The sequence below is a fragment of the Eumetopias jubatus genome, unplaced genomic scaffold (genome assembly GCF_037043125.1).
Source record: "Eumetopias jubatus isolate StellerSeaLion01/CBP00866 unplaced genomic scaffold, mEumJub1_p1.0 scaffold_9, whole genome shotgun sequence".
Taxonomy (NCBI): Eukaryota; Metazoa; Chordata; class Mammalia; order Carnivora; family Otariidae; genus Eumetopias; species Eumetopias jubatus.
The window spans coordinates 94,686,280-94,695,899 of NW_028274815.1; the positions used below are offsets into that span (position 1 = coordinate 94,686,280).

The following is a 9,620-nucleotide window of genomic DNA, read 5'->3' on the forward strand; positions in this document are numbered from 1 at the left end:
TTTATTCATAATAGCCCCAAAGTGGAAGAAACATAAATATTCATCAATAGGAGAATGGGTGGGCACCTGGGTGGCTCAGATGGTTAAGCGTCTGCCTTCAGCTCAGGTCATGATCCCAGGGTCCTGGGATCGAGTCCCGCATCAGGCTCCCTCCTCCTTGGGAGCCTGCTTCTCCCTCTGCCTCTCTCTCTCTCTCTCTGTCTCTCGTGAATAAATAAATAAAATCTTTAAAAAAAAATAGGAGAATGGGTAATCAAATTGTGGTATATTTACACAATGAGATATTACTTAAAAATGGAAGGAACAAACATATTAATATATGCAACAAAGATAAAACTCAAAAACATCATGTTGAGTGAAAGGAGCCAGACTAAAATATATATACTGTAAGAATACATTTATGTCGGGGCGCCTGGGTGGCTCAGTCATTGAGCGTCTGCCTTCGGCTCAGGTTGTGATTCCAGGGTCCTGGGATCGAGCCCCGCATCGGGCTCCCTGCTCTGCGGGAGGCCTGCTTCTCCCTCTCCCATTCCCCTTGCTTGTGTTCCCTCTCTCGCTGTGTCTCTCTCTCTCTGTCAAATAAATAAAAATCTTTAAAAAAAAAAAAGAATACATTTATGTCGGCCCCGGCAGAGAAGCTGAGGTCATCATTGAATTTGAAATATTTAAAGTGGTTACAAAACTGTTTCAGCAATGCAGACAAGTATGTTGTTGTGGGTGATGGTGCCATTGGTAAAACATATCTTCTGATATCCTACACAACAAACAAATTTCCATCTGAGTATGTACCAGCTGTTTTTGACAACTATGCAGTCACAGTTATGACTGGTGGAGAGCCATATACTCTTGGACTTTTTGATACTGCAGGGCAAGAGGATTATGACAGATTACGACCGCTGAGTTATCCACAAACAGATGTATTTCTAGTCTGTTTTTCAGTGGTCTCTCCATCCTCATTTGAAAATGTGAAGGAAAAGTGGGTGCCTGAAATAACTCACCATTGTCCAAAGACTCCTTTCTTGCTTGTTGGGACCCAAATTGATCTCCGAGATGACCCCTCTACGACTGAGAAACTTGCCAAGAACAAACAGAAGCCTATCACTCCAGAGACTGCTGAAAAGCTGGCCCGTGACCTGAAGGCGGTCAAGTATGTGGAGGGTTCTGCACTCACACAGAAAGGCCTAAAGAATGTATTTGACGAAGCAATACTGGCTGCCCTGGAGCCTCCCGAACTGAAGAAGAGCTGCAGGTGTGTGCTGCTATGAACATCTCTCCAGAGCCCTTTCCGCACAGCTGGTGTCAGCATCGTACTAAAAGCAATGTTAAATCAAACTAAAGATTAAAGATTAAAATTCGTTTTTGCAATAATGATAAATGCCCTGCACCTACCCACATGCACTCGTGTGAGACAAGGCCCGTAGGTATGGTCCCTTTCCCCCTCTCATTACTAGTTAATTTGAGTAATTGTGTATTGTCAGAAAAGTGATTAGTACTAGTTTTTGTTTTGTTGTTTGAATTTTTTGTTGTTGTTATTTAAAAGCAAGGCATGCTTGTGATGACTCCATCCACTCTGGAGAATGATCTGGGACATTTAGGTTTTGTTTTGTTTTTCTTTTTTCTTTTCTTTTTTTTGTGGGGGAGGGAGGTGGGGTGCGGGGAGTGTGTGTGGGGTTTGTTTTTATTTAGTCATGTTTTTTAAATTCATTAACCATTGGACAGCCCTTAAGGGGAGGAGGACAGATTGATTCCACATTCCACTTCCTAGATCTAGTTTAGAAAACTTGTTCCCCACCTGGTGCTCTTAGGAAGGAGTATAGTAAATGCCTCATTTAATAACATACTCCTTTTTGAAAGTTGCCTTTTCTCTCCACCCTTGAGTAGGCCCAGTATTTGATGAAACTCATGAAAGTGGGTGGAACCTGTCTTGCCCCTCCTCTTTTCTAGGATGCACTATATATGTGACTGTGACTTTCAAGGAAATTTGTTTGCCATTTGCTGATTTTTTTTCCTGAAGTTAATTTCTAACTTCTTTCACTGATAAATGAAGAAAAGTATTGCACCTTTTGAAATACACCAAATGGATTGAGTACATAATTAAAAAACACTTTTTTCCCTGTCAAAAATAAAAGAATACAATTATGTCAAGTTGTAGAACAGACAAAATTAATCTAAAATAGTAGAAATCAGACCAGTGGTTGCCTTTGACTGGAAGAGATATGAGGGAAATTTTGGGGGTATGAGAAATGCTCTGCATCTTGGCTGAGATGTTGTTTATGGGGTGTATACATTTGTCAATACTCATCAAATTGTTTACTTAAAAGTATGCATTTCAGTGTATGTAAATTTACTTTACTTAAAAGAAAACAAAACCAAAAAGTAAGAAGTGGAATTTGGGGTTTGGTCTGGCACATACAGACTGGACTACAAACTTTTTGGTACTGCCAGACTTTTTATGTATTAAACCTGGTTAATTCAGCCATTATTGAACTCCTCAGAAAGTGCCCAATCACTGGTCAATCCTGGGTAAGTTATACTCTTCAAACAAACTGGCTGTAAAATCTCCTTCCCTGAAGCTGTCTTAGTGGGGGCTTCTGGAAAAGCTAAGCCTGAGACAAGGACTTGGATGCAGGTGGTTTATCTGGGAGATGAGCTCAAGAAGAAAGAGGGAGGGAGCAGGGAGAGTGAGTTTGGGAAGAAGGAGAAGAGCAAACATATCAGTGTCATTGCCTTCTACAATTAAAGACAGTGGAGGGGGGTGTCTGGGTGGCTCAGTTGGTTAAGCGACTGCCTTAAGCTCAGGTCATGATCCTGGAGTCCCAGGATCGAGTCCTGCATTGGCCTCCCTGCTCAGTGGGGAGTCTGCTTCTCCCTCTGACCCTCCCCCCTCTCATGCTCTCTTTCTCTATCTCATTCTCTCTGTCAAATAAATAAATAAAATCTTAAAAAAAAAAGACAGTGGAGGGGCTGATGTTAGTGCCCTACAACAAATATGCCCAACTGCTGTGAGGATTGTCTTCTCAGGGTGTAGTTTCGCCTTCAAGGAACTCTCCTCAGCAAACAGAACACTTTGCCCTGGAAATACACCCAGGATGGCTTGTGGCATTGACTGACTGATATGATGGCATAAGAAGCTGGTCCCCTTGCTTAAAGATGGGACTGACCCTGGTAGAATTCATTCTTTAGAGCTCCCTATGGGATAGGGCTGTAGCTAGTCTTCACCTGAGGCCATGTCCTCACTTAGCAATTCCATTGTCCTCTCCTGCTCCCCTCCCTCCCCTTTTTCTGAGGGTACAACCTCAATAAATCATTGGAACAAGAATCCTCATCTCAAGCTCTGCTTCTAGGGAATTCAACCAAAGGTAGATGGTGTTATGGGTTGAAGTGTGTCCCCTTCAAATAGTTTGAAGTTCTAGCCCCCATCTCCTTGTACTTGGGAATGTGTCCTTATTTGGAAATAAGGTCTTTGCAGACAAGTTAAGATGAGGTCCTTAGGGTGGATTCTAATCAAGCATGATTGGTGTCCTTGTAAGAAGAGGGTAACACCATGTGAAGACAGAGACATACAAGGAGGAGATGAAGCAGATTGGGGTGTCACAGCTACAAGCCAAGGAACACCAGCAGTCACTGGCCACCACGAAAAACTGGGAAGAGTCAAGAAAGGAAGGATTCTACCCAGAAGGAGAATAGCCCTGCTGACAATTTGATTTTGTACTTTTTGCCTCCAGGACTGTGAGAGAATAAACTTCTGTTATTTTAAGCCACCCAGGCACTGGTATGTTGTTATGGCCACCCTAGGAAACCAACAGTAGCCCTGCTACTCAGATTGTTTTAAGGTTCTGCTTCAGTGTAGGCTTCATTAAGAAGGGGGGATCCTGAACAGGAGCAGCCAGCCCTCAAATCATGTCTTCCCATAGTCTTCAGCGAAAGGTAGAGAAGAATCAAAGGACTAGGAAGAAACATCTCTTTGACTGAGAAGGCTTGCCAGAGATGGTGAGTTTGGGGTTCTCTCACCCTCCAAACCTATTCATATACAGTAGATTCCTTCCATTTATCTGAGTCTTATTCTTTCTTGATCCAATGATAGAAGATGATTTCTTTTGCTTACTGCCCCATCCACTCACTACCTTCATTTTTGTCCATTACCTAAAAATAAACTCTTTAGTAATAACTAAGGGAAGGAAAGGTAGAGTTTAATACCCACCAGCTTGGAGATAGTTTTGTTTCAATGGAGGGACAACTCAGAATGATCAGTGTTTATTCGTGGGTTACACTTTTTCCTCATTATCCTTACCATCAGCAAATAATGGAAGGAAGCCAGAATGGTGCCTAAAACCATAAAGTCTCTGAGATCCAACCAACTGTATTCGTAGAAATTAGTTTGAATCTATTGCTAAAAATTTAATTTGTATAAACCCATGAGCTTCTTAAGAAGAAAAGAATACACTATGGGTTGTTTTTCAAAAACAACCTGCTCTTAACCTGCTCAAACTACCTCTGGCAGGTTTCTGTATGTGTACATTTCTAAATGGCCACTGAGGATGGAGTATAAGGAGTCTTTCATTGGATTAAAGTGCAAATAATCCCAAACCTGTTTTAACCTTCCTGGTCTTCCTCCTTAACAGGCAAATCAACAGTGAAATGATTGATGTACCCTGATCTTCACTTGCTGTTCAGTGCTCCAGAAGCTGAGTCCAGGTTTGGAAGGACAATGAGTGATGAGCCAGAAGACTGCAAAAATGTAGGCAGGAAGAGAAAGCAATACCACTATACAAAGCATAAATGATAGAGCATTGTGGTCTTTGTGAAATGCAATAAAATAGTAAGTGGATTCTGGGGGGAGTGTGAACTGATACCAACCTTCTGGGAAAGTGTTTAGCTATATCTACTAAAACTGAATATACACATACCCTATAACCCAAATTCCACTCCTAGGTGTGTACCTGAGAATTGAATACCTCTCTCCAGCAAAAGAGCAGCTTTGTTCATAAAAATCCCAAACTTAAACAGCTCAGCTTATTCATTGACAGGAGAGTGTGAAAACAAATTAGGGCATATGCATACAATAGCATCTGACACAGCAATGAAAATAAACTACCGCTACACAAAGCAACATGGATGAATCTCCTAAGCAGAGTGTGGAGTAGAAGAAAGCTAAGCACAAAAGCGTAGATGGCCTATGATTGCACTGATACAAAAATTTCAACACAGATGAAATGGATACTCCAGTGCAGGATAACACTTTTTCTTGAGGAACATTTTTTCTTTCTACACTTCTTGGGGTATGGAGAAGAAGGTTCAGGGGGGTTAAGTGCTGACTGCATACCATGTTTGCTTTGTGAAAATTCACTGGGCTGTAAACCTGTCATTTGTGCACTTTCTTCATGACTGTTAAACCAATTAAAACTCTACAAAAAAAAAGCAAGTGGAAATTCATCATCTTATTTTTGCACACACACACACACACACACACAAACACATCCCTTGATAAAGCGTCTTTCACGTGGCTGTAAAACAGGCTGGAAATGATTGAATAAAGAACACAAGTTAATGTTCTCTAACTGCAAATCTTTATGAAGAATGACAATTGCAAGTTAAGAAACATATGTGTCTTCAACATTCAGCTGTTACATTATGCACTGGTGTAGTACAGAGTCCTTCCAAAACAGATACAACAGGACCAACTCCAGCTTTATATTTAAGAATATCAAGAAGGCTGAACCAGAGAGGATTCTCAGATTAGTTTTCTTAAGAGTTTGCTATTATCCTGGAGGTTTGCAGAGCAATGTCCCCCACCACAAAAATAAAAGGAAATTTTTATACTTACTCCTTCAATGAAGATTTTGATGGTAAAATGGACACATTCCAACAACTCACATCAAATCAGTTTTCCATTTCTCGAGACCAACAGGCCCGCCTTTTCTTCCTTCATCACATATCAACAATTACCTGCTTCAGACCCTACTGAGTAACCAGCTAATGTTTGCCAAATTATTTGACCAACAGAGAGGTTTGAAAGGGAACCATTGGCTGATGTTGTTTGCTTCTGCCATCAGCTAGCTGAGTGATACTGGACACTTTATTGAACCATCCCATGCCTTAATTTCCATGTATGTAGTAGGGGATAATGACAACATCTGGATCATAGAGTTTTTGTGAGGACTGGATGAGTCAATGCCAGAGAAGTCTTGACACAACATACTAAGCTCTCATCAGGAGTTCTCTAATATTGTCATTATGCTGGCAACCTGACTTCAAATTCATCAATGTGGGATTGTCCTGGATGGAAAGTGGCACATAGTAAGAAGACTGGAATGGGCTGCAGTAGCATACTGCCTCTCAGAGCTCCAGCGGCACCGTGAGAACTTGGCCACGTGGGCGCCAGCCTGTGGAAGACATCCAAGCTCTGAGCTCACCACCTGCCCCGGGGCCCATCTGGGACCTAGCTGTCCCCCACCTCCCCCTTGTCCAACCCCCTTCTCTGCCTGCTGCTGTTGCTTCATAGCCTTCTAATGTTCTCCTAATTCCTTACCCACTGGGGATGGTTTTACCCTGCATAGAATACAGATTCTTTCCGGCATGGTGCCATTAGCAGAAAGAAACCCAGATCTGTAATAACTGCTTAAAATGGCCCAGCTGCCTCCATCAGGGGTCACCACACAGACCAGAAAAGAAGGCGGCTGTCTTATAAAATATAGTTTTATTTGAATAAGACCAGTCCACATGGGATTAATTAAATACATCCATAGTGAGTGAAAGGATGCATGTTGGATTTGCTCTTCCGCCTTTCCTATCACGGCTCTGGAAGGTTTAGCTTCTGTTGCTTTTGTCTGCATGGGATTAAGAAGGAGGAGGTTGGACGGGGTTATTAAAAGAAAAAAGAGCATGCCTAGTGACCTAATTCCCTTCTGCATCTTTATCATGTACCGGGATGTACAAATCCCCATATGGGACAACAATGCAAATGAGTTTTTCTGGAGAATAAAACATTTGAGACAAAAAAGAAACATGAGTTTGTCATACAATATCACTGCAACTCATAATGCTCAGACTTTTAAAAAATGACATTCTATTATGGAGTTTTATTTCCTGTCCCGGTGGGCAGCCAACCACGCATAGCAATTCAGAATTCAAATACTGTACAACGATATACAGTAACTGCGATTCTCTGAGGATTTGAGCAAATGTCAGAAAACCAAGCCCCAACTCAAATTTATTAGTTGGTGCTGATATCTAACAATTTTACATAGATGCTGATAAGGCCATCTGGGAATCCCTTTCACCATTAAGTGATTTAGAGGCCTCTACAGAAATTTCCTTGTCTGCTACATCTCACAAAGCAGCACCCCTCCCCCTGCAACAGCAAACCATGTGAAAACAGCAGTACTAGTTATGTACTCTCTCCTATAGACATCTTTTTCTTGGAATGCTCATTTCTATAAGACCCACAGACTGATGAGTTTCTCGTGAAATCTGTCAAAGCCAGAATGAGAGATGTGAAACAACTTCAAAATTTCAGTATTAGGGCTAAGAAAGAATCGTTCTCTTTCGGACTTACTCATCTCCCAAGCTCATGCTTTCTGTGTGGTCCGTAGGGTTCTGCTGGAAAAATAAGTTGTTGCTAATGGATGGAAGTTTCTGGCTTCATCTGGATCAAACTTAGCACTTGATGTTCAGTGGAAAGGAAGGCAGAAAGAGACCTGAGTGTTGATGATCAGGATTTGAGTTTAGACTGGCCTGGGACTGGCTGGATGCATGTAGACAAGCAGCTAAGTCATCCAGGACCCCAAGTTCTCATCGTGTAATTGACACTTGGACCAACTGAGCTGCAGCATTTCTTTCTGGGACTAAAATAGGGTCTCAAGCCACAGTCCCACTCCCATGCTCTTGATTTCTCCTCTCCCTCCAGCTGTCAACCTCCCTCTCTAGGGAGGTTGCCACTCTAGGATTATCTCCACCCTATAACTGCCAAATTGTTCCTCAACCCATCCCAGCAATGTCATGTAAATGACAAAATGTGGGGCTTTATTCTGCTATACATAACTTGCATGTTTGTTGAACTTGGAAATGATCTCAGAACTTTAAACAAATTTGGAAAATTTGTTCAACAACCTTTTGATTGGCAGTAGGGACAGAGTAACTTCTGGGATGGGAAGCATGAAGGCTGGTCAGGAGGGGTTTGGGGAGTGGTGATTCCATGCCTTGTAGATGTGCTCTGAGAGAATCCCCCCAAGGAGGGTTTCTAACATAGCTTAGGGGAATCCAAAAGTGCCTTCTTGTCCAAGCTAAGTCTCAAAGGGCAATTAGGAATCAATCAGGCAAATGCAAGGAAGGACTGGCCAGGCGTGAGTGAAACAATGGATGCTTTGGTGAGCTATAAGTAGACAGCCACTTCTAGGGTGCAAATTACAAGGCGGAGAGCAGTGGGAGAGGAACTGTCCACCATGGGGTCTCTTAAGATGCCACAGAACTTGACCTTTATTCTATACTTAACAGGGTAGGTTTCAAGAGTTTTAAAGAGTGGAGGAGGTGCAGGGTTAGATTTGCATTTCCATGGGGTCGCTCTATTCTGGTGAATAGGTAAAAGGCAGGTCTATGAAGGGCAGGGAGGATGAAGACCATGTCAGGAGCTAATGCAATAATGGCAGGATGACCCCAAATCTGAACCTGAGTAGTGGCAGCAGGACTTGTGTAATAATCAAGGGCACAGTGGCAGTCATAACACACAAACACTCAGAGTTCAGTGGGCTTAGTACCATACAAGCTTATTTTGTATTCATATTACAGTCAGGGTGGGGAGCGTTTTGCTCAGTTGGAGGGCTTTCCTTCACATGGGAGTGCAGCAGCCCAGTCCCTTTCCTTCCTATGGTTCTACAGTGCTGAGGACCTCAGTTTCCCTGCATCTGGGCAGAAGGGAGCAAGAGAAGTGGGAGAGGCTCACCCACTTCTTGGGGACCTTGGTCTGGAGGAGACACACATAATTTCCAGTTTGATAGATGAGCACTGGTCATGCAGTCCACTCAGATACAAGAGTGGCCTGGATGCCAGTACTGCAGACAAAAAGTATGAGGTTTTGGCAGACAGCTAGATGTCCCTGCAACAGATGAGAGGGAGGAGTGATGGTGGGAAACATGGAGGAGTTGTATTGTTGGGATTTGGGGAGGATTTCCATTCGGGTGAAAGTAGTAGGTAAATGGGGGAAAGATGTGACATATTCCTTTCTTAGGTGGTGGTAATACCACGTGAGGGTTGAAAAATAAGAGAAGGAACCATGTTTGTTGGGGAAAGAGAATGCATTTTCCCGGGTGTATATCTTAAGCCAGATTTGCTGGAAACAGACCTTGAAATAAGGATTTGTGTGCACGTAACTTATTAAGGACATGCTCCCAGGGGAGAGTAGTAAGGAAATGAGGAAGCAGGATAGGCAAGGGAATCAGCTGAGCAGGGTAAGATTTCAGGTCAGGTCCCAGCCTCAGCCTGGTCCCACAAGGGACCTTGGCACTTCTAGCTCTCTGGGTATGGAGGCAGGTAGAAGAAGAACCACACAAAAGCTAAGGAAGGAGAACAAGAGATAATAGAAGGGATCCAAGGGCATTTGGGCAGAGCATCAAACATGTCTGTTC

The 9,620-nt window shown here is 42.7% G+C and overlaps 1 pseudogene; it reads left to right on the top strand.

The window, feature by feature from the left end:
• Positions 1–617: 617 nt before the first annotated feature.
• On the top strand, positions 618–1,390 carry LOC114224523 (cell division control protein 42 homolog pseudogene; annotated as a pseudogene).
• The last annotated feature ends 8,230 nt before the right edge of the window (positions 1,391–9,620 follow it).